Source organism: Myodes glareolus, chromosome 14 (genome assembly GCF_982192425.1).
Source record: "Myodes glareolus chromosome 14, mMyoGla1.1, whole genome shotgun sequence".
Taxonomy (NCBI): domain Eukaryota; kingdom Metazoa; phylum Chordata; class Mammalia; order Rodentia; family Cricetidae; genus Myodes; species Myodes glareolus.
In genome coordinates, this window is record NC_142039.1 from 13840384 (window position 1) to 13866226 (window position 25843).

Here is a 25843-nt window from a genome sequence, read left to right on the forward strand (position 1 = left end):
TTACTGAACCCCAATCTCTTACTCTAGTTGGACTTTGTTGGAGGTGTTATTTATTTATTACTATTATTTTTGGCAGTTAAGTGTTTTTCCTTGTTGTCAGGCATATGGGATCAGAATGAATTATGTTATGAAAAGAGTTGCAACCAACTTTGTCAGATAAAAACTTAAACATAAGTTATAGTCACAGGCGTTTGTCAGGGTTCCAACTTACTCATCAAGCATCAGGGAGACAATTTTTTTATGTTTTATTCTGTTCCGTTTGTATATTGTTTCATGTGTGATTTTAAGATTTATGGTATTAAAAATGTTTGTGGTAAAGAAAGTAGTTGCTCACTAGTATAGTTATTTTTAACTAGCTTCATAATAGTAATATGTGACACCCATATTAGTATTGTAATAATTCTATTTTCTTTAAAATATTCAATATGTAAGCCTATACTTCAGTCTCTGCCCAGTTAGATAGTGGTTGGTTAGTGGTTGAATCAGATGCCAATTATGAGTTTTTTATGATAGCTAAATAAATGACTACTCTAGCTTTTATAAATTATTATTTTGTCTTTATAGAGGTTTCTGCTCTGATAATTTTACCTTAACTATTGGCACCGGTTTACTGGCATTAGCACTGGCGTTTGACTTACCAAACCATAATGCAAGCCAGTAGTCCCAGGCCAGCTGTCAGTGGGCTTGGTTCCTTCTGAGGACCATGAGGCAGGGCCTGTTCAAGCCTGTCGGTCACCCTGGTATGTAGGTTCCTCTTTTCCTGCTGTGTGGGTGTGTCCTTCTTGCCCTAGTAGATGGATGGCTCTCTTTCCCTGCCCCTCTTCACCTATTTTTCCTTCTCTGCCCTTCTGTTCTGTGACCAAATTTACTTCTTCTTCTTTTTTTTTTTAACAAACAAGAACACCAGTCCTGCTGGGTTTAGACCTATCCTAATGGTTTTGGTTTACTTGATTTCTTCTATAGCAACACTGTGTTCAAACATGGTCACATTCTGAATTTAGGGTAGAATTTAGTAGATCTTCATCAAATAGTAGGCCTGATGGGAGAGAACATCACCCCCACTCTATAATATTGTTGTCCAAATGCTGTAGAATTGTCCAAATGCTGTCTCCTCTGAGGTCTTGCATTGTGTTCCCACCTGTGTCCCCTCAAGATTGGCATCCAGAGTACTGTGTCCCTGCTTGGCATCCGGAGTAGCATGTCCCTCCAAAGCACAGTTTTCACCATGTTTGCTGCAGGCCTGCTCCCACAAGGTTTTGATGCGGGTGAATGGTTTTAAGGATAAATCTTGTCAAAATCCAAGCTGGTTTGAATATAAAGGTACCTTGCAAATGATAGAAAGCTAAAGGAATGCCCATCTTTAGCTAGAGGGTTCAAGAGGGAAAATTTCATAGATTGTTGCCCACTGAACTCCATTTTATTTCCAATATAAGGAGCATATTAGTTTCTTTTTTTGTCCCATTGACCAAGCATCTCATAGACAACATAAGAGGAAATGTTTGTTTTGCCTAAGATTTGGTTTCCAGGATGCCAGTCTATCAAGCTAGAGGGACAGTGGCAGAGCAAAGCAGTGGACAGATGATAGTCAAGGAGCAGAAACGGTTACCATGCTTGCCGGGCTGGCTTTCTCCATTGTTCCTTCACTCTGTTCAGGTCCCAGCATGGGAGACTGGCACCACCTTCATGTAGGGTGTGTCCTCACCCTTAGTCTGCTGTAGAAGTGCCGTAACAGATACACCCACAGGCATCCCCCACAATCCTGGGGGTTTCTAAATAAGACCAAGTTGACCATACCAATGCCACAAAGAAAGAGATGCAGTCTGGAGGGCTTTTGTGTCACTTGAACGCTCCCAGTAGACATACACTGTTTCAGGGGACGTTTTCAGCTCTGTGTTACGCCTGTTGGCATTTCTCCTTAAGTGCGCAGGCGCAGTCTGTCTCAGCCTGGAGTCCAGCACTCATAACTGGAAACTCTTTAAAATCATTGTTCCCACTTTGACTCATGAGATCCCTGGGTGAATGTTCAAGATGGCGGGCACTATAGAGTTCTTTTCTCTTGGTGCTAGATTGTTTTGCTTTCCTAGCACAGCCATTTCAAAGATAAAGGACCTGTTTTCATATTATGCAACATGAGACCGTAAAGACACGGTGACTCTGTTGGGAAACCCTGAAGACAGAGAAAGGAGGAAAGACTCTGGGTAGTGATTCTTTCTTATTTATTTGTTTATTTATTTATTTGCTTATTTAATGATAGGCTTACTTTTTTATAAAACTATTTTATTGATGTTACAGGAAAAAAAATTATATATACTGAAACATTATTAAAAGTACATATGTTAAAATATGCTAAAACCAAATAACTTACATAATGGTAAAATCCAATGTAGCAGGAAATCATAAGATGTTTCTGTTTTTCCTCTCCATAAAAAGCTGGGACAAATATGAGCTATCCAGTGACTACTAAAGGTGACAACACAGTTCGTTCATACTTGTGTCCAGTCACCTTATACAAGGACAGCTAGCCCTGAGGGTCTGTAAAACTGTGGGCACACTGTGTTCCTGTAAAGGGCCACCACTGTCTCCAAAATCTGACAGAGTCACACTCCTGAGTTCCTTGTCACACAAACTGCTGACAAATCCCTTGTTTGAGAACACCCAAGAGAAAGTCATTTATTCAGAAAGTCACAATTTTCCCACAGAAACCACTCTTCAGAGACACCTGCGCCCACCAGGCTTCTCCTTCATATGAAGCGAGATGAACCTCACGACCCCCATAAGCGGAGTAAACAGCAGCAAGGGAGTGAAGAAAGACCACACATTCCACAGAGCTAGGTTGAAGCAAATTCCTGCTGCAATGAAGGTTGCGGTTGTGATGGGCACTAGCGTCAGGTACTTGATATCATATTCTCCAATCCCATGATACCATTCCAGATAGACTATGCAGTAAAATGCGATTGACAGGCTGACAAACAACAGGGTCCCGCCAAAGAGAAACCAGCAATTATTAGTGTGAAAATTTTCTTTTAAGGTTTTAAAGTCAACATAGTAGGTCACAACAGTGGATGCCAGAATCCAGAGTCCAGAATGGATGTTAAGTCTTGGAAGAGATCTCTCCCTTTTCTCAACAGCTTTGGAGGTTTCTGACGGTCTGGCGTCGTCCTCAGAGCCCAGCCCTGCTTCGGAAGGAAACAGGTAACCGCCGCCGGAGCTCCTCCCAAGTCCACGAAGAATCCATCTCGGCGCCTGCCAGTGCGACGGAAGTGACATCACACCGATAGGCTTACTTTCTAAGTCAAGAAACAACACATGATTCTAAATAGAATAATTATAGCCTATGTTGGTCTTAAAGGAAGTTTCAAGGAAGAGCTGGAGATATAGTTCAGTCTCTAAAGTACTTGATGACCTGCGTTCAAGCCCCAGAACTCACATTAAGAAGAACATGGTGGTGCACACCTTCAATCCCAGCACTTAGGAGGCAGAGGCAGCTGGATCTCTTGTGTGTTTGAGGTCAACCTGATCTACAAAGCAAGTTCCAGGACAGCAAGGGCTCTGTAACAAAAAGAAACAAAACAAAAAGTTGGATGAGGTACCTTGCCTTGCTTTGTAATAGAGAGATGCCCAGAGCTTACTAGATAGCCAGCCTAGCACACTTGGTAAAGTCCCAGGGTAGCGAGAAGCTATCCCTCAAAAACAAGACAGACAATACCTGAGAAACAGTAACCGTGGTTAACCGCTGGCCTCTACATGCTCATATGCATAAGTACACACACAGCTCCTTCACACATGTACACGTGCACACACGCACACACACACCAGCGTGGCTTCTATCTCAGTTCTGCTTTGATGAATGATCTTACCGAATTTCTGCATCTTTAATGAGGTAGTTTCTGAATACATCTTCTTTTAGGGTAATTCCAGCAACTATTTCTGAGTTTTTTATTATTCTAGAGATGGTTTATTGTTATACTAATTCATTATTTTTTAAATATAGTTTAATTCTTGATTTTCACACCCAATCCGGATTTCCTTTATTGATTTTTTTTTACGCAAAGGAAGACAATGATGACCCCAAATATAAATTGTTACAGGAAAATGAATACAAGATAAAATTACCAGATCAACCTTTTATTCTATACTTTATGGAATATCTAATAGATGTTTGGCAGTAACTTATTCTTACACATGAATTCCTGACACTTTCGATTCGTCAGACTTATTAATCAATGCAGTCAGCATCAGAGCAATTTTATGAGACTTACCAGTCATCAAAAATTTATTATCAGATAAATCAAAGAAACAACGAGCATCTTAATAGGGTAGAGAAAGCGGCATGTAAAGGACCATTTAAGGCGGTGCTTTTGTCAGTTGTGTGTGATATTTACAGCCAATAGCAGAGAACTTACTCATAATTTCACACACGCAGTCAGCGGGGCAATCGTTATCTTCTCGGGTGCAGCTTTTCTGTTTTTCTCCAGATGAATATTGTGCTTAGCTTACTATGACCCAGGATGCTAAATAAACGGGAGGTAGAAAGCATCATTTCCAGTGTTTTTCAGACATAGCACCTGCACTTTCTTCTGAATTTCCATCACAGAATTCCTGGGGTCAGGCCTTTGGGCATGGTGGCAAAGGCACACGAAGGAAGGGGTGGGATTCAAATTGCCTTCCATGTAGATATATTTCACATATTTTTTCTGAAGAATGGAAACTGACTTCGGTTTACTGGATTTTGATATTCTTTAGAAGGTTTAATTAAAGATTCGACTCTGTGGTGTGGGGTGAGCTGCGTGGAAAGGGGATCCTCAGGACAACAGGGCCCTGGCATGACAAAGCCCTTATGCAGAGCCACTGGCGCTGGACCTAGAATGGCAGGGCTATGAGATATCGCATGACAGACACCTAATTTCCACCACAGATCTTCATGCTGGCTGAGTTCTCTGCTGAGAGTGTTCTTTATTTCCATCCTTGCCTATAGAATATCTAGGTATTCTTCCATTTTCATCCCTAGATCCTTTGCTACCCTTCTGCTGTAGGGTCCTTCTAATATTTCTTCAGGATCTTTTCTTTTCTTGGTAGCAATCTTCATGATGGTTGTAATAATTGCTATCATATGTAAGGGTTTACCAGGTACCAGGCTTCTTACATATGTGTACTATTTATTACTGTGACTACTACACATATTTTGGGAGTAGTGTGTATGTATACACACACACACACACACACACACACACACTTTTCCTTTATGAGCCTGGAATCTCTCTGAAAGTGAGAGTCCTGATTTCCTGATTATGTAGCTTTATATGTGGTATGGTCTCAGTGGCTTATTACATAAACAAACCATCTCATTCAGAGAAGTCTTTGACAGGTCACCTGATGTCTTCAAAATAATTCCATTCTGAGGTCTGAAGTGGACCAAAGTCTGTAGCACTTTCTGTTTCTTCGGGAAGATGCTAAATAATACTTTGAACATTAAAACGTGTTCTCCGTCTGTGCGAAGGAGAGTAGGTCGTCCCAGGTGCTTCTTGTTTTTATAGCTCTCTTCGCGTCTAAGTACCTTTCTTAAATGGCAAAGAGATGCCTCACTTCAGAGGGAGACCTGGTGAATCTGAGGGTTTGCTGCTTGCCAGTCTTTTGTTTGTCCACCAGTGGAGGACTCCCTAGGACTGGGAAGTATATGGATGTGTTTGTGAGCCTGTGGAGCATTTCTGAGGGACACACAATGAACTAGGAAAGGTGATTATCTGTAGAGGGAGTAAACCCCACAGAACTAGTTGATGTAGTAAGGGGTGGGCGTGTTCTCTTCACCATTTAGGTTAGGTTCGGAGGGAACATTTCCCATCATTTAAAGAACACAAGGGTGGGAGTAAGGAATGTGGCGTAGAGGTGCCATACTTGTTCCCACACTCAAGGGGGACAGTTTTCCTTCCCTCCTTCAGTTTTGGGGGCTGTAAGCTAAGATGAAATGTGTGTTTCAGACTGTTTATGTGTGATGATAAGCACTTTAAATCTGTTCTTATTATGTGTGCTTAATAAAAACTGCCTGAGTGGTGATCTTTTAATAGCATGTGTCTTGCAACTACCGAATTTATTTTGGTACCAAATGCTAGATAGCTCCAGAGGAATGTGAATTTTGTCAGTAAAACTTTTGTTTGATAATACTTAAAAGTCTTGAAACTGTTTTTTTTTTTTTTTTTTTTTTTTTACTTTCCTGAAGGGAGACTCTGCTTTATTTCTTTTTTCTAAGTTCAGTTAACAAGATGGGGCAACAAGAAAACTGGTAGCCACAGAGGAAAATCAATTTTATAGAGAAATATGATTGGAAAAGATATAATGGCAAGTAGTGACAACTGCTCCTTGAAGCCCACCCATCACGTGAACAGGTTTTCCAGGGTGCCTTTGGTCTCACTGCAGTTCAGATACAAAGAGTCGAAGAACCGTAGGACCGTGAGCTACTTTCACTGAGGAAGTTCAGAGCAGGAGGCCCCGATCTCTGCGAGTTTTTCTCTTCCTTTGCTGATACACGTATGACAGGATCCATTCCGGTCGCACTCACGGCGGAGAAGCCGCCTTCCTTGGCCTCCACCTATGCTGTAGACTCCAAGGGGTCTGCATTCATGGGCCTCATCTCCCATGAAGGCGTGGTCCAGAGATGTCGGCATTCACCTCCACTTGCAGGGGCGAAACAGTCACACAGAAACTCAACAGCAGATAGGCGAGGCTTATGACAGACCCACGGGTCAAACTCAGCCTGCCTTGTTTTAAAAACTTTCCAAGTGTCCTTCTTTCCTTAAAAAAGTGGGAACTAGTACCAGAATGCCAAAACTAAGACACCCCCCTCAAATCTCATTTCCCAAATGAACCTCTTTCTTCACCCTGCTTTAGGGTAATGTCTAAGAATGAAGGAAGGAGTGACGCCACTCTGTTACGGTTTTAGATGAGGTTGCCTCCTCAGCAAAACTCTCATACTAAGAGCCAGCTGTTGGTGTGGCCATGACTAGATCCTGAAGACCCTGACTTAATCAGTGATTTCATCTGTTGGTGGATTTTTAGTTTGGTGGCGTCACTGGGAGGTGGCAGAACACCTTAGCAGGTTCCTCAATGGAGAAAGCCAGTCACTCAGAGAATGCACTGGGGCTTTATCTGGCTGGTCCCAGGTTCCCCAATTCCATCTCTTCTCCACTTCCTGACTTCATGAGGTGAGCAGCCTCCTTTGTCATAGACTTCTGCCCGAGGCCTCTGCACAAACCTCTAACAATGAAACAAGTGAATGATGGACAGGAACCTGAAACGAATGCAGAACAAGTATTTTCTCCTTTAATGTTGTTTTCTCAGCTATTTGGTGGCCGTGACTAGAAGTCTATTACATGCCTTCATTGAACGTCAATGTGTAGAGATTAATGAGAAGTTCATGAGCACTTGGCTCGTCTGCTTTTGACCCAGTTCACTGTCCTACAAAGACATATATGTTCTGCTTTACATGAAGATAAATGTACTAGGGGTCCCCAACAGGATCTCCCTTGCTCCATCTTTAGTCCCCAAAGTCTGCCCTTCCAAAAGTCACCTTGGTTCTGACTTAGCATGCCTCTTAGATGGGTTGTTTTGAGGCAAAAGGTGCAGACCAATTTTCTGGCCAGCTGTACTCTCTGACTCAATGGGTGTGTGTACATTCATTGTAGGCTTCATGGTTGGATTTTGTAGTTGACTTATGTCATTAATATGTGCCCTTTCTATTTGTTCATTTAGTTAGTAAATTACTCTATGTGTGCACGGCGGTGGGGGGTTGGGTGCATGTGGTATGTGTGTGTGTTCCTGGTTATGGAGGTCAGAATACCCCCTCAGGGACTATCCTCCCTGGGTACTGTCTGCATTGATTTTTAAGATGTCACCACTTAGTAGGACTTAGGACCAAGGGGCTTAACGATTCTGCTAAATCAGCTGACCAGCAAACTCTAGGGATCTTCCTGCCTCCACGTGTTTCCTCCATGCCTGGATGTTTATGTGAGCACTACTGACTGAGCCAGCATCAGCTCAGAGTAGGACAGTTCTCTAGCATACTTGATTTCTCTTTTGAATTTTAAAATGGACTTCTAGACTGTTACAGATCATATTCTATTAGATTGGTTTACAGGAAGTAAATACACCTACAGAACTTTCACACAGTTTCTTCTTTGTCCTTTGTGTCTTTGTTTTCTTATTAGCTGTAGACCTCGGCTTTAATTTTTTTACCCTACCAAAGAATTGATTATTCTCCAAGAGTCCCCTTCCTTGAGGTGGGAAATAGCACTAGAATGTAAAAACTAAGGCCCAAAAGCACACTTCTCGACTGAGCCTCATGACTAGGGCCGCGTGGCGTGAGGGCCACTGGATGCCTGAGCAGAAAAGTTGTCCTCGTCAGAGGACTGCCCATTCATAATGATTTCCACCATTAGCTCTTTGTCTAGGTCTCTCTCTCTCTCTCTCTCTCTCTCTCTCTCTGTGTGTGTGTGTGTGTGTGTGTGTGTGTGTATGTGTGTGTGTGTCTTTTCTACATTATTGAAGCTTATTGATCCAGACCCATCTGAGTACATCAACTTATGTATTTACATAAATAGTGGCCTTCCACTGGAGTGTGGTCAACTCACCAAGGACAGCACTCTTAAAACTGACAACCCTGTCTCTCAGTTGCTAGCAGTTTTCAATAGCTTTTTAGTGGTGGGCCACGATGTCCACCTCATCTCCCCATGCTGAGGTTTGCCTTGAATTCTGCCTTGGATTTGCACAGGGATGTGCACGCTGTCACAACCACTGTACGTTCGTATGTGTAGCTGCCATGTTCTGTCAGGAAGACACTGTTTCGTTATAGTCATCCACCGTCACTGGATCCTAGTCTTTCTGTTTCATTTTCTACTACGATTCCCGAGCCTTGGGATGGAGAAATATGATAAAGATATGCTATTTAGGGTTAAGCATTCCACAGTCTTTTATTCTCTGCATCTTGGCCAGTTATGAGTCTTTGTGTTATTATCATCTAATGCAAATATTAGCTTCTCCAATAAGAGTTAAAAGATGCATTAATCAACGGATATAATGATAAGCCATTTTAATATTTTAATATTTAATATTAAGTCAGTTTAATATTATGCTCATTTGACAGAATAATAGTTATGGGGTTCTATGCTGGGGACTGTGACCTGCCAACCACAGGTTCTTGGCCTGAAAATGGTGCCAGACATGGTTTTCATCTTTTGGAGCAGGATTAAATTGGATTTAAATCCAATTAGAAAGTGACTGGTTACTTCCATGATGTCCATGCCTCTATTGTACCAGTGGGCTTATCTTTCCAAGCCAGACATTTTTATGGCTCACAGAATTCACAGAAGTGGTGATTGCTTTCTCCTCTGTAGTGTGCATAGCACCTTCCAGCACTATACAAGCTAGCCACTGGGGATGAGGCTTCAGTGTTTGCACCAGCTTGATATCTCCATGTTCTCTGTTCGAGTATGTAGTTTCTTCATTGGTAAGGTGTTACTGACAGGCTCTGAAGGTTAACCAACAGTATTGTCTATAGTACGTAATGTTTGGGCATCTATGAGACTCACTGTAAGTAACAGTTCAAAAGAGGTAGCCAATTTCTGGCACTGGGCCTTTAATTTGCTGCCATATGGTGTCTACTATGGGCACTGTCCTACCATTATAGGCTAACTTCACTTTTACTGTATGTGTATGTGTGTGTGTGCGTGTGTGCATGTGTATATATGTATGTATGTATGTGTGTGTATATGTATGTATGTATATGGAAGATTCTACAGTGGTGGGTCCATCTCCATGTGGCTTTTTCAAAAGGTTTTTTGGAGTTATTCATCCCTCCCAATATTCCTCTGGCAGAACCCTACCTTCAAAACATGCACAGCTACCTAAAATAGTGCCTCCAGCTGGAGAGCAAGGTCCAAGACCCCCCCCCCCCCCAGTCTAGAAGAGACAGCTCAGACATCACAAGGCAGAAGAAGCACCCAGATCCCACTATAAATCTGAGAATGTGGATAGGGAAAGGCATAAGGAATTCCTTCAGCTGTTGTTCAGTCTTCAGGAGCTGGAGCCTCCTGTCATGTTGAGAAGGAGCTAGATCCTCCAATAGAGAGCGGTATTTATCCCAAACTGCTGTCACCTGTGATGCAGCCTGACCTGTTGACTCCAAGGCCACAAAATTTGCAGAGTGACCGCTGCTTTAAAACACTCGGCCTGTTTCCCTGCGGCGGAATCCCATCCCTGCACAGTTCCAGATTTAGTGCTGAATTTTCTTACAGATTGGATTAGTGTCTATGTTACTACAAAATGTCTCCTAATTAAATTTTCATTGTTAATTGAGGGTTTCAGTGGAGGGGGTGGCATTTTATAGTTCTAAAGTGAATAGTGTGAATTCCTTTTAGTTATGCACATCAGGGAGGGAAGGGGGGAGGGAGGAATGCAGAAAGCTGAAGGAATATAAAGAGAGGAGATATAGCTAGAATTAAGGGAGAAGTCCTCCTTTTGAGGTGCACGTGCTTTAATAAACAAATGTGGCTGCCTGCCTTATGAATGAGACGCAGCCACGGCACTGAAAGTGTTGGACCCACAGCCTTCTTCAGCCTGTTTCTGGCCAGTGAGCCTTTGCAGGTCCTGGAGTTGTATCTTTTCCTTGGGGATCTAGAGAAGGCATTTTTGTTTAAAGACAGAACACTGTTGTTTAATTAAAGTTAGCTTTGAACTCATGATCCTCCTGCCTCCACCTTCCATATCTTGAGATGATAATTCTGTACCACATGCACTGCTGGAAGAGCATCATTTATAGCCAGAGGCCACCTGAATAGCCACGAAAGATGTATGCACCAAGTGTGGAATGTTGCGATGCTGCTTGAGCATGACCCTGAGGAAGAGGGCTCTGACACTTGGCGTTATTGAACAGGTTCTACCCTGGAAATCTTGACAGCCTCAGGAGGAAGGCAGAATTTATCTACATGTGGACCTTTAGGAACTGCAAGCAGGAGATCTGGGTTCAAAGTGCAATCTTACCTTTTGTCTACTGGAGCAGTTACCTTTTTATTTTTAACTGAACATCTCCATCGGAGGATGCGTGATCTGTTTTTGCTAGCAATTGGAGTTCAGGTCCTCACACTTGTAGAGCAAACACTCTTGCACACTGGGAATTCAGACCTGGCCCAGCAGGGAGTGGCCTATCATCAATTGCTCATATCTCTCCTTTCACTTGAGTTTGTTGACACTTGTGTTATGGTCATGTCAGTAATATACTTGTATTGCAGGAGGCTTAGTGATTGTGTGGAAAGTGGAGGAGATTATAACAGATTTTGTTTTTATTGTCATTGTGTTCTAGCACTGAGTGCAGTGTTTTGAAGATTAAGCAGAGAAAACATGCAGGAAGTGCTCGGTGGTTCATAGCCATTGGTAAGGATGCATTCACTGTAAGAGTGAGCAAGCATCAGGACCCGAGTTTGAGTCCCCAATACTGATGTATAGCTCCAGTAAAGGGAATTACTTCTAAGAAAGCTTAAGAACATGGCACAGAATCTAAGCCCAGGTGCCCCCACTCTTAACTTTTGTTCCTTATTTTTCATTATCTATGATGAAAATAGTGAGAAAAGCAAATCTGAGTAAAACCTGCCCAAGACAAGTTTGGATTCCAAACTAGACAGACAGCCCAAGGATGGTTTATCTTTGATAAACATCAGTTTCTTCCTTGAGCTCAAGACAGACCCATAGTCTTTGTGACTCAGTGATGAAGAGCATCCTAAGCATGGACCACAGGAAGAGCTTAAGTATGTTCCCTTCAGTAGGTTGTTTATCCATGTAGTCACATCCTCAGTCACAGCAAGGACATGAGCATTTGTGTTCTTGATCTGTTGTGTGCACTGTGTACATGTAGATGTATATGTGTTGTTCTGAGTCTTTCTTTATTTTGAAAGACATAGATAAGATTTCTTATTTCAACTTATCCTTGAAAATAGTTTTACATCAGAATCGCGGGTGTAGAAATGCATTTGGCAAGGAGTCTGCAATTTGTTTCTAGTAGGCAGGAGATTCTCGCTGTAGAATAAAACTTGACTTATAAAATTAATCGGTAACACTCACAGGCAAAATGCTGAAAGATCAAAATTAATCTTTAAAAAGTACTAGACAAAAGGCAGATTGCCTAGACTCGAAAGATAGTGGTATTCATGGAAGTGACAATTAATTATTTAATTCCAAGGACACGTTATAGTCTACAAATATATATCAAGTTCACAACTGACTACGTATTTTATGTGGCAGAATACCAGCTTTGCATATTTATTAAAATTATTCATAACTGCATAGCTGCCTAGATGAACTGTCGAGATCTTGTTCTGTGTCCCAGTATATTATTTTGTCCATTTTGTCATGGCACAAGACCAGAAATTTATCTAAATTTCACAGTGGACTAGTTCAATATCAGCATCTTTTAAGTCCAGATTTTATCATTTCCATTTTGTTTAATAGGATCTTTTATTTAAGGTTTTTAAAAAATAGTAGATTTTTGTGGAAAAGATCTGTTTTTAAATCTTTAAAGAATAAGTTTTGGACAAAAATATTTTTTAAAGCTATTGTTATATGATTAGTAGTTAGGTGCCAAATACTCTCTTACCTAAAAATAAGGGATGCCAAGTTCTGAAGACAGATGGCTTTCGATTCATATTCTAAACCCATGCCATTGTTTGTTAAATTTGTGTGTGTGTGTATGTGTGTGTGTGTGTGTGCGCGCGCACTCCCATGTACAAGTGTAACAGAGGACAATGCCCAGTGTCCTGCTGTCGCTTTCTGTCTCGTTCTTTTGAGACGATGTCTCTGACTAGCCTGGAGCTAGACTATCAGGAAGCCCCAGTGACCTCCGATTCACACATCCCCAGTGCTGGGGTGTCAGGTGTGCATGTGGCTACACCTACTGTTTTCTCTGGATGCCTGGGGATTCACACTCAGGTTCTCATGCTTGTGCAGAAAACACTGTTATCTATTGACCCATCTCTCCAGTCCACTGTCGGAACTTTCTAAACATCAGTTAACAATGCCTGCCTTATAATGTTGTCAATCAAATGTATATAAGATAATGCATATAGGTCCCTGAGAACTGCGTTGACCATGTAGTAATCCTTTACTACATGCTTGCTGATGAAAACAGACCATAGTCTAACATTAGGTGGAGCTCAGGGAATCCTCCAGAAGAGAAGGAGTAAGGATTGTGGGAGCCAGAGGGTTCAAGGACACCACCAGAAAACTCACAGAATAACTAATCTGGTCTCATAGGGGCTCACAGAGACTTAACCAACAACCAGAGAGCCTGCGTGGCACTGACCTAGGCACTCAGCATACTGTTGTCTTCTTGTGGGACTCATAACAGTGGGAACAGGGGCTGTCTCTGACTCTTACTGGCTTTTGGGACCCTACTCCTCATACTGGATCTCTTTGGCCAATCTTAATACAGAGTCGGGGGTGCTTAGCCTTACAACAACCTGATATGCCATGTTTTGTTGATACTCATGGGTGACCTGCCCTTTCTTAAACAGAAACAGAGGAGGATTGGTTTGGGGAACAGAGCAGAATCGGGGGGCGGGCAGGGATTGAGAGGTATAAAGTAGGGGAAACTATGGCCAGTATGTAAAATAAATAAACTTATTTTGAAAAGTTAAAAAAATGCTCTAAGTGACAATAATAATAGTGTATCCCAGAATGTCACAGAAAGAGTGAGCTTGAGTTTAGGCAAGGATCTGTGAGAAAATGATATTTTTCTCCAATATTGTCTTTCTGAACTGATAAGGAACAAACAAGACTGATAATCCAGAATGTAATAGTGGAGCAGCACTAGAGATGCCTCAGATAATGCAGTTGGTTGCCTTCTCTTTGCATAGATGGAATGCAACTCCCCGTGGGAATCACTCAGCCGGGAGAGGGCACTAACTAGGTATCCTGGCACACAGCTTAGTCCCCAGACTGTACCAAAGCATTGTCCTATTCACAAGAAGCAATCATTGAACTCCTAGATGTGGTGATTGGTTCAGGAACTAAGATGTGGCAACATGCTGAACCAATATTTAACACGACCTTGCTCCTTTGGCTTGGTCTTCTGGTCACTGTTGACCTTCCAGAGCTGGCTCTCCGCATAATCAAGACTTGCAGCTTGCTCCTCCATCAGACCAAGTATGCAGCTCCGGATGGGTAGCTAGCTGGGCTGGAAGCTATCGCTGCACGTAGGAGGACTCACAAGGAATAACTGCACTGGAGTTTCTAGAATTTCCCTGGGGTCCTCATAAATGTCTAAGATTAAAATGAAGCCTTTCTTCCTTATAAAACAGTCATGTGTTAAAGGAACTGCATTCGGTGCTTCTCTGCTGTATATTTTAGTGAATTCTATAAAATTCTCAATAAAGAAAAGGTCAGTGTTGGGACCATAAACAGTGTTCATAAAGGCAGATTTAACCCAAATCCCTGCTGTGCTCCCTGGAGCCTATAGCAGGTTCACTAACTACTTTTCTTTGAATGCACCCCTTTACCTGTCACCTCTAAAAAAAAGGTCCCATGGTCACCTGGGCGGTCTCTCGGAGGCAGTAACTAAACTGTGCCTAGCTCTGGGACTAGATAGTTGCTGCGTGGAAATCTGAAAAGATGTGATTTTGTCTGTTAAATGGCATGCAATTAGGAGTGTCTCTTCCTGCATGGCTGCAGTTTTGTATTCAAGGTTAAAGCGAAAAGATTGTCGTCACCCATTTGTGCGGCGTGTATAGTGAAGTCCTGTATCTTCTGTATTTTGCTGGCGACCATGTGGGAAATTAAGAAAGACCAGCGCTGATCTTTGCCTGCTGACGACACAGGTTCTTGTTCTGCACAGCGAGTGGCTCTCCCAGTGACCTTTTTGGCTGTCGTTATAGCCCCCTAGCCTACAGAGTCTCCTGCACCATTCAATGGAGAGATAATAGTCAGGCTTGTTCCATGGGGTGCTTTGGAGGCTTAATTGAAGAATATTTTTGACCCATTATCAAGAGCATTAGGAAATGTTCAAAGAGATTTGATGCAGCTCCTTCAATTGAAAGAAGTAGATACCCAAATAAGCAAATTATAACCTTAAATCCATCTTTATGCTCAGTCCCTTCATCTTTCCAGAATAAAGACTTCTCTCTTCACTCTGAGGGAGTGGCGGGGGGTGGGGGTGGCAGAACAAGCCTGAGCATCACAAATGACCCCCTCCCCCAGCGTGCATGAGCATGTACCACCCTTGTTTAGAAACGGAAGGCTTTGAATGAACTGTCCTGAATATATTTATCACTGCGCTGCTAACTCTGTCTGCCAGGCTGCCATGGCACACACAGATCTCGCCGGAAGATATTTCAGGGAGTTAGGCATTGTGAAGCAGAAACCACAGTCTGAGGCATGAATGGGCTTTTCTAAACATCATTATTTCTGGCTCCTTTCTGTTTTTATACCGAGAAAAGGCACTCTCATCCTTCCAGACGTAGAGAAGTTATTTCTTACCGCAGGATTGCAGAGGGATGCCCCCCTCCAGCTATTGTTACCACGGGCAACTTCTTACTCCATCAGCCCTGGACTTTTTTTAGTCAAATTTAATCTCATCTTTAACTTCACAGAGTATTTAATGTCATCCTGTGCTAGATTTCTTTGATAATGTTATCTTTTAATTTTAAGATGGCAGGACAAAAATGTAACCTAATTTTTTTCTTTAATTAAAATAAGTCTGTATGAATCAGCATATGAGCAATCAGAGGGCGTCTAACTGATTGAAGTTTGGAAGCTTCTTTTCTTTCAACAGAAATGGAGCTTCAACCACATTATCACTTATTGATTCTTGATTCCTTCATTCTGATGTGTCTTAATATGGGTTTCAAACCACCAAAATTATACTTCTGAGGCTATGATTCAATTTTGCCACAATTCAGTTATTTACATGTCAGTTAAGGGCTCTTAGAAGCTGGACAGTGCACGTCACAGGAAGTCACGAGGTCACAGTGTGATTCTGTTGGGAAAGGAGCAGTAGACAGCGTTACAGACTCCAAGGGGCCACGGTGCCTATTCCTGAAACTTTAGAGTCTGTAGTAGTAAGGTAGGATGTCTTGAGTCAATACTCCTGTGATTCCTTATTCTTCAGTTCATCAGAAACTCATTTAGAAATTTACCAGTTTTCTCAGGGAGACATGGTAGCTATAGATGTTTGTTGTGAACACAGAGTAAATGGTGTCCGAGCTTCCATTGTCTCAAGCCTGTGTAAATCTGAGAAACAATCTGATCAGTTTATGAGGTTTTAATATTGCAAAATAATATGAATTTTGGTGTAAATTCCCAGAAACGTTGTACTGTTCAGTCTTTTCCTGGACGACTACTTTTAGCCAGCTCTAAGAGGCACCTGCTGAAAGGAGAGATGCCCATTTTGTGGTTGTCTGAAAAAGAAAAAAAAATGATAGTTTATGGGGCTCAGATATTCTAAAAGGCTACTTACTAAAGAGATGACTAGACACAGGACAGGTCAGGGAATGGAATTTTATAAATATGTCACCAGACTTGCCAGAGAACAAAAAGGACTCTTCAAGGGGCCTTAAGACGGTGAGGCCTGGAAACCAAAGGTGTAAGGCAACCCCCAGGACTGCGCCAGAAACAGTGCTCAGCTGAGGAGCTTGGTACTTGTTTAGTTTGTTTGGGGAATAGATGACAAGGACTGGGGTCCAGCTAGGAGCCAGACTCGCAACAACTCCCAGAAACAGAACTTGCAAAGAGACCAAGTTCTCAGTGAAGGACCCATGAGAGCTAGTGAGCACATGATCAAATTGGTGTGTCCTGTGGTTGTCTAAAGCATGCACTATCATGTTCATGTATCCTCTCTGCAATTGTGAACTTATCTGGGGATGAATATAAGGAGGAAGTTCATGCCACTGGTGTGGTGATGACAACAACAGCCTAGAATAGTCAGGTAGCATGTTTCCACATTGATGGAGCCCTCTGACCCCTGGGAGCGATGAGCAAGAATTCAAATATTCAGCACTTTCAAGATCTCTGCAGAGTCAGATCATGTGAAGTTACCGTGAGGAAATACCAGCTCTCGGAAGCTTTCCAAGCAGGAAATAATCTAAGCTAGTGTTTACAAGGTTCAGCACCAATAGGCAAAGGCAAACTTAGATCTCCAGGGCCTTAGGACACTGATATGCTGGGTCCTGAATATAGAAAATAATTGAACAAGGATGAAACTATCAAATGGCCAGATTTTTTTTTAAATTAACTGGATAGAATCCTACAATTAAAAGTGTGATAATCGTATTGAAGTCACTTTTCTACTTGCTATGACAATAGCAGTTTAGCAAGGAATAGGGGACAGTTTGAGGGGACAGTCCCGAAGAAGTCATAACTGAGGCGTGAGCCAGCTGGTCACATCGCGTCCACAGACAGTCCTAGCAAGGAGTCTGTCGCTTTGCTCCTGTCCTCTTTTTATCCAGTCCTGAGCTCCATCCAGCCTATGTTTGGAATGATTCTTCCCTAGGTTAAACTTTTCTGGAAACAACCTCATATGCTTGCCCAGAGGTGTGTTGTCATGGTGATTCTAAATTTAGTCCAGTTGACAGTGACTATTAGCCATTATACATGATAGTTTAAAACTCATATATTAAGGATACATTTACATGCAGCTGAAGAGATTGTTCTGGAAGATCATGAAAAAATATTCACCATGAAACAAAGAGGAAAAATAGTAAAGAGAAATTAAAATATGGGGATGATGATAGAATGCAAGGTTTTCACACGTGTCTATTTGAAATTCTGGAACGCTACAGTATTGAACATAGATATTATCAAGAACTATGAGGGCTGTGAAACTTTACTCTCATGCTGATGAGTGTATCTGCCTCAGTTTGGGGGACACTAGTCTAAGACACAGCACTCTGAATCAGACACTATCATGGGGTACATAATCAAGGTGAGTCCCCTGATCCGTTTGTCCAAGGGATGACACAGAGCAGCCCACAGTGAACACAGGGCTTGCGCAGGTTCCAGGCAGTGGGGTCCTGGTGCTAAAAGGTGAAAGTGGGCTCAAATTCTTATCCCTAAACAAGAAGCAATCTCCAAATGATACCCAGTTGCAAAGGAAATGCTAGTTTTTCCAGTGATGTCTCAGTGGATATAATAATCACAGTGACGAGTAGGCCCAGGCCTGGCAGTCGATACCAACAGAAAATGAATTCAGTGATACTTTTGTAAACATTCGTGTCTCATATTGCTTTGTTTGGACTTTTTTTTTAAAAAAAAAATCTTATTGGTCTTTTGGTTATATATTATGGTGTCCAATTTTGTGTTTTTTATGAGTTCTGAGTGTTTGCTTGTTTGTCAGTGTTTCTTGTGTTTTCCACTTTTTTTAAAAAAAAATTCTGGTTTGTTTGATTTTTTTATTTTATTTTATTTGGCTGTTGTTACCTATTTGTTTTCTAATGAGGGAAAGGGAATGGAGATGGTGGATGGGGAGGTGGAAAGGATTTGGGATAAATTGAGGGAGAGCAAACCATGTTCTGAATATACTGTATGAAAATTTGTTTTCAATGAAGGACATTAAACAAATGTGTGCTTCTCTCTCTGGAGGCAGAGCTTACCTTGCCATCCTAGACAGGGACCAGATTCGCTTTCTGCTCAAGGGAGCAGCATCTGACCTTTCAAACATCTTTTGAAAGTTATTCTAGAATTTCATGGCCATCACCTCTGCCCGTAAAACACACAGAATTGTGTGTCCTTTGCAGATAGATTCCCCAGTAGCAGAGGCCATTTGGTTAAGGTTTAAAGATTTGAAGATTTTCAAAGGTTTTAAGCATTGGAACCCTCAGAAGAAATATATCACATACCAAGTGACATAGTTAAATCTATAATGAGACCTGTCATGTTGGAATTGTAGGCCCAAACACAAAACAAGAGACATTAAATTAACCAATGAGGAAAAGTAGAACCTGGCAAACATGTTCCACGGTTGTTTGTTTTTGCTTTTTGTTTTTGTTTGTTTGTTTGGAGTAGTGAAGAATCAAAAATTTTTTAGGAGGAACCACAGTTGGAAAGATGGGATGTCTTAACATGTAGACATCAAGGCCTGTAATTGTTGTGGGAGCGCAATCCATTTAGCCAATGACTTTTGGGGGGACTTGTCATTGATCTGGTTTTCTCTGGAGACATGACCAGATAAAATGAAGGAGAAGGTTTGCATGCACACTCTCTTGGGTCCTCAGAGCTGGAGCAAGCTTTGCAGTTGGTCCTTATCACCCTTGGGATATCTGATCAGCAGCTAGATCAGAAGAGGCATCTGCTTTGTTCTGTGTTCATGAGTTTATTTTTCCATCGCATCCCCTAATAAATTATTACATAGACTTTTGTGGTTTCACACTCCATGTTATGAAACTGTGGTAGCCAAGATGGTGTGGTAGTGCCAGGCATAAAGTAGGGCTAGATGAAGGGCCGGTAGGAAAGGGCAGGAAGTCCACACAGAGTGTCACATGTATGTGTGGCAACCTCCTCCAGGACAGAATGAGGACCGAAGGTGCATGGAGGAGGTTAGGCTGACAGATGACGCACTTGCAAGATGGCACATGTGGAGTGACAAAATGAACCCAGGTCACAGCACATGGCAGTGTTCAATGTATATGAAATATTGGAATATTTAAGTCATGAGCAGAAAATGGTTAAAGGGAAAGAAAGCTCTAGAACTTTCAAGGAGCAAAAAAAAGAAAATATTTATGTCGTCAACTTGGCATTTCTGGGTGTCAGGCCTGATACTGCTTTGTGCACGCTAGTAGGTGCTTCATCGTCAGCCCCAGGAATATCTTTTTGATCACATATTGGAGAAATATTTTATACCCTGAAGATAACAAAGAAACATAAATCAAATATGCAACAAAATAAAGTCTTTAAAGCAAACACTAACAAGTTCAATAACATTAAAATATATATTTCTTCTCATCTAAGGATACCATTAGTAAATAAAAATTCGCAGCATCTGAGAGAGTGAATCACAATCCCCATTATAATGCACCATCTAAACCACTAAGAAATTCGGTCCCCTTCTTGTACAGTTTAATTTTCTCACAGCACAAACAGCATGAGCCGACTGTGGTCCAAAAATATTAAATAGTAGATTCCAGAAAGAACTCATTAGTTTTAAATTGCATGCTGTTCTGAGTACTGTGCTGAAATGTCACTCTGTCCTTCGCAGAATATGAATCACCCCTTTGTCTGGCATAGCTATGGTATATATACTAAACACTCGTTAGCCACTTAGTACGCTATCGGTTATCAGAGGGCTGTCAGGCCTCCACAGTATTCGTGTTCCAGTAACCTTTGCATGATAGACTAACACTGTCCACCTCACTGCATCCCGTCAGTGAGGCATGACATCATCTCATCATCATAACAGTGTATATAGTGTGTGACGTACTCTGAATGACCCGGGGAAAAGATTACATTCACAGCGCTCAAACTTAGTGTGCTGTGACAGCTGTCTGTTATTTGTTGATCACTCACCATGTCTTATTTATAAATTAAACAACTATAATTGGTGTATATGTGTTTATAGGAGAAAGTATGATAGATAATTAGGTGGATGGATGAATGATAGGCAGATATTATTTATAGTTTCATCCATCCATCAGTGGTCTTCAATGAGAGATGAGTGCTCTGTGCTATAACTGAAATAAAAATCGACACAGCATATGCACATGTTTCTTTTTCTTAAAAAAAAAAAAGCAGGAAACATGGTGGACTAATATTCCGAAAAAAATTATCAGCAGGATGTTATACAGTAAAACCACTATGGTACCTGTTTTATACCTACTCGGTAGTGAAGTAAGTCCAAATAGAGCCATTTGTGAGCAAGGTTATGGTACTACAAGAACACTCATGTTCGCTCTCTCTCCTTGTCTTTAACATCCCAGGCAGACAAATACAGTCTAAATTCTCCTAAATTGCAATAAACACATGGAGAAGGTAATGTAACAAAAAGGATGCATATTCTTTAAATCACTGTTTTTTAAGCCATATCTGGATGCACGTTGAATATTCGGACAAAAGTCTTTTATATGTCAATGGAAGAGAATTGCAATCAAAGAAAGATCTATGGTATTAAGTTTGAGTCCTTTGTTTATTGTATGGTTTTCTTTAGTGTTTGTACACAGGCTGTCACTGTTCAGTCTAGGCTAGCCTGGAATTCACTATGTAGCCTAAATTTACCTAAGATTCACACTCGCCTTGTCTCAACGTCCTGAGTGTGGGTATTGTAGGTTCACACACACACACACACACACACACACACACACACACACACACACTGACTTTGTGGCTTTGTTTTTGTTTGTTTCCTTTTTGTTGGTCATCCCTAAAGCTAGACTATTCCAAAGAAAGCTCAAAGGAGTGGCGGCCCTTTAAGGCAACCTTTCTCAAACTTCCAACTCCTGACCCCTGAGAAACTTTTATGTGAACATTTTTATAGAGGTATGTAAAATAGGAATACAAATTTAACATTTTTGATAATCATTAAGAAATCTATTTTGAAACAAGTATTTGGTGTACACATGATTTTACCACTTACTAAAGCTGAGGTGAATGTGCTTGTTTGTTTTTACATAAAACTTGAGTTGAATCTTGGCAGGATATTTGATACCAAAGGAAAGGACATAGCATCTTCAGCATTTTTCACAGTTGATCAGTACTTCAGTTTGCTAATTACAAGTGCTGACAAGAGACTTTACTTAAATATACAGTAGAAAATGACAGAACTGTGTTGGGGCCATTTCAGAAATTGCCAAAATTCTGTCCTAACATCAGGCCAAAAGTCACTGGATGTTTTTTTTTTTTTTTTAATGAAAATCAAGTCAGAACTCAAACAGCCTTTTAAAAATCAAAGATTCTGACACAACACAATCCAAATATGCCAGTCTGATAGTCACTGAGGATTGAAAATGAGAAAATATTAACTCTTGGTTTTCCGTGCTTTAATTGGTCACCGTGTTTATAAAGTGTGGAAACTTACTGTGCACAGTAAAGACATGCAGGGCGTAGCACAGAGTGGCCTTAAATAACAGTGTTCATGGCGTGGACATGTGTGCTGGGAAGCAGGGCTGCAGTCAAGTTTCTCGTGATCCCCCACATACGTTCAGTTATGCCACCTTTTATGAAGCTGTGACCCATAACTTAGGAAACTGAGCTCTGATACGTACCTTCTCCAGTATCTTTATAATTCAAATTGACAAATCTTCATGCGGAATAAGGGGCCAGTTTTGTCTCTTTGATAGATACTTGAGATAATTACCTTCTCCAGAAGGAAAGAATATTTTTCTCCTGGTTTTGGAGATTTCAGACTCTGGTTACCTGGCTGTATTTCTCTGGGGACTATAGTAAGGTGGCATATAGTGACAGAGGCTCGGGGTACAGTTAAATAGTTCATCTCTTGGAGCAAAAATGAGGAATAAGAAGGAACAAGGGTCCCCCTCCCCCTACGAAGGCCATGTCTCAGTAATGTAGCTTTCTTCACTGCAGGTGCAGGACCCCCAGCAGCACTGTAAGCTGGGAACCAAGACCTTTGGTTCCCATTATATATCTTTGGAGGACATTTAACACCTGGGACCTCTGAGGGACACTTAGAATCTGGGGCCTTTGGGGGGCACTTAACAACTGGGGTTTTTGGGGGACACAGCACCTGGGACCTTGGGGGGAACACTTAACACCTGGTACCTTTGGAGGACACAGTACCTGGGACTTTGGGGAACACTTAGCATGAGGGGCCTTTGGGGGACACAGCATCTGGGGCCTTTTTGGAGGCACTTAACAACTGGGGTCTTTGGAGGACTCTTAGCATCTGGGAAGTTTGAGGGACACAGCACCTGGAGTCTTGGGGAGCACTTAGCATGGAGGGCCTTTGGGGGACACTTAACATCTGGGACTTTTGAGAAACACAGCAGCACCTGGGGCCTTGGGGAAACTTAGCTCCAGGGGTCTTTGGAAGACATAGCACCTGGGGCCTTTAGGGGACACTTAGTACAGAATCAAGACATGCAGTGATAGGGATATAGGAAAAGACCAAGCACTTAAATTCCTAGAATTTACCCTAAGTGGTCAGTTGTGCCTTGCCAGGGACCATGGAGACAGGAATCAGTGTCGTGGATACAGAGCCTTCTAGAAGGATGACATCTGCAGAAGTCACACAATGCACAGTTCATACAAGAACACATGAAAATCTACAAGGATGAAATCTGCAGAAGTCACACAATGCACAGTTCATACAAGAACACATGAAAATCTACAAGGATGAAATCTAGCCTAAGGTGGTACTTTTTATTGGCTCATTACGGTAATATTTTTTAAATGAGGGGAAAAGTTGAAAGTCAAACTAGGAATATTGTTTAGTCTGATAATGTTGCCTAACTTTAACTTCTTTATTTCCAAACAATTTCCAATATCTAAGGCGTTGCATACATCCATGTTATTATTACCTAACAACCTGCTTATTAAAATCTCTTAATGCTTGGACAAAAGTAGACATTCATGTAACATTCCCTAATTTTCCAGAAAAACCTTTTTGGAAAGAAATTTCCCAGCTTTGGCTTTGAATACTTGTCAGATTTTGAGACAGGAAGAGACCAGGTATGAATCAGTATTTCTGCCTGGAAGTCACGTGACCTCTCTGAGACATGATTGTGGTTATTGTCAGGCTCCATGTTCTCCATCAGTGAAGTATGTGCACTTGGCATTCAGATTTTTGTCAGCTTGTTACACTGACAGAAAAAAAAAATCTTGGTAGAATAAAGGACCAGTTTGACATGTTTGCATATTTTCAGCATTTAACGAGAGCTGTTTTTCCTGAGGACTGTATGACTCCTCTTGTGTCATACAGTGACACAAGTGACATACTTGTGAACCACGGAGCTTCACAGTCAGCTGGTCAGCTCTCTGGCTCTCATTTTTGTTTCTCCTCATTACTAATTTTGTTAATTAAATAGTATAAGAAATAAGGAATTTTTTTGAACAGCAAGCAGCATATTTCAAAACTGTTTTCTTTAAAACGAAATAATTTTTTGACTTGTTAAAAATCAAGTATGTGGAGTGCATGTCTGTGTGTTCATGTGTGTGGACATGTATGTGGAGTGCGTGTCTGTGAGTTCATGTGTGTGCACATGTGTGTGAGGCCAGCAGTTGATACTGACTGCCTTTCTCTTTTGATCTTCACCTTTCTTTTTTGAGACAGGTTCCTTCTCTGAGCCTAGGGCTTGTGTGTGTTGCGGATCAAATTCAGGTCCTCATGCTTATACAGCAAGCATTTATTTCTCCAGCTGACCCATCTCTCTAGCCCAAACCACTTCTGTCCTGTAAAACCTGCTTAGGGAGTACTCATGGGAGAATGCTTGCTTTTAGGTAGGTCAGTCCCACTTGACCCCATTACCTCAAACACATGACCTTGTGGGTGCTCATGCCCACACAGATGCTCAAGGATGCGTCGTGGAAAGGAGTTTGAAGCCAAAAGTTACCTGTTCAAATATTTTGATTTTATACAATTTTATTAAACAACCACCAGCAGACACCTTGAGATAAAATAAAACTCTTCAGCTACTGCTCTCCTTATTTTATGCGTGAGCTAATCCTCTTATCCAACAAGCCAATACAAGCTTAATCTCATTTGTAATAACAATTGGGAAAGACAGAGTGCCCGCCCGGCAGTGCTGGGTGGGAAAGGGGCAGATGAGTGAATGCTGATGCAACCAGTTAAAGCTGGATTGCTACCCACTGTTTAATGGCTTCGACAATTTCCATAACATAAATTTAAGAGGCAGATTGTAAGCCTATTCCTAAATGCATATTTGTGTAGGAAAGAAAAGCTTTGAAGACTATCCCTCCATAGTAACAATAGTTTTCTGAAAGATTATGAGTTTTGCTCTTTGGGATTCAGAATTCTGTAAGATTTTCTGTAACTTAGGACAATTTGTTAATTTTTATTTTTACCTAATTTATCTAATAACACTGTATTTTTTTTATTTTGTTTTGTTTTTCGAAATAGGATTTCTCTGCATAACAGCCCTAGCTGTCCTGGAACTCACTTTGTAAGCCAGGCTGGCCTCGAACTCACAGAGTTCACAGCCGCCTGCCTCTGCCTCCCTAGTGCTGGAATTAAAAGTGTGCACCACCAGGCCCAGCTACAAAATTTCACTTGTAATAAATTATCATTTGATGAATAACTAGCAAGAGTTCAAATAAACATTCAGAATTAGAAGAATATTAGAGGAAATTGGACTTCCTATTTTTCATACTTTTAGCCCATCTGCATTGGGTGTAATTATTATATACTAATAATTATAGGTGTTTAACCATATATACATGTGATGTTATATGAAATCATTGGGTACTTTTTTAATGCCAGATGTTCTGATAAGCCCTGAATGTAAGTTTTCAGGCAGACAAGAACCATAATCATCCCTACTTTACAGGTCAGAGACCAAAGTTTATATCAAATTCTTGCCCTTCACTAACATAACTGCTGGAAGAGTCCATCTTTAAACCAGACCTTCTCCCAGCCCCAAGCTCAAATTCTCAGTAATAGCCCTTTTTTCTGTTTAGTTTGTCCATGTGGCTGGTTGCTAACAATAACTACCTCTATCCATTTCTTGTCTTCTGCTCCTCATTGTAGAAGTAGCTGTATATTTTATCGCACAGAGCGTAAGTACAAGATGCTCCTCTCTGGTTCGAAAGGACGAAGGCACACTTGGATTGTGACAGTGGTTGTTATTATAAATTCACACTAGGTGACTCCGGTTTTAATTTATGTGTTTAGGAATATTGAGAGTAGGGAGAA

General features: G+C 41.3%; 1 protein-coding gene and 1 pseudogene across 1 annotated transcript in view; one reads left to right on the plus strand and one right to left on the minus strand.

Moving 5' to 3' along the window:
- The window catches only part of Rsu1 (Ras suppressor protein 1), a 179622-nt gene that overhangs the window by 105485 nt on the left and 48294 nt on the right, over positions 1-25843 (plus strand). The window lies entirely within an intron of this gene.
- On the minus strand, positions 2710-3235 carry LOC125417548 (transmembrane protein 128 pseudogene; annotated as a pseudogene).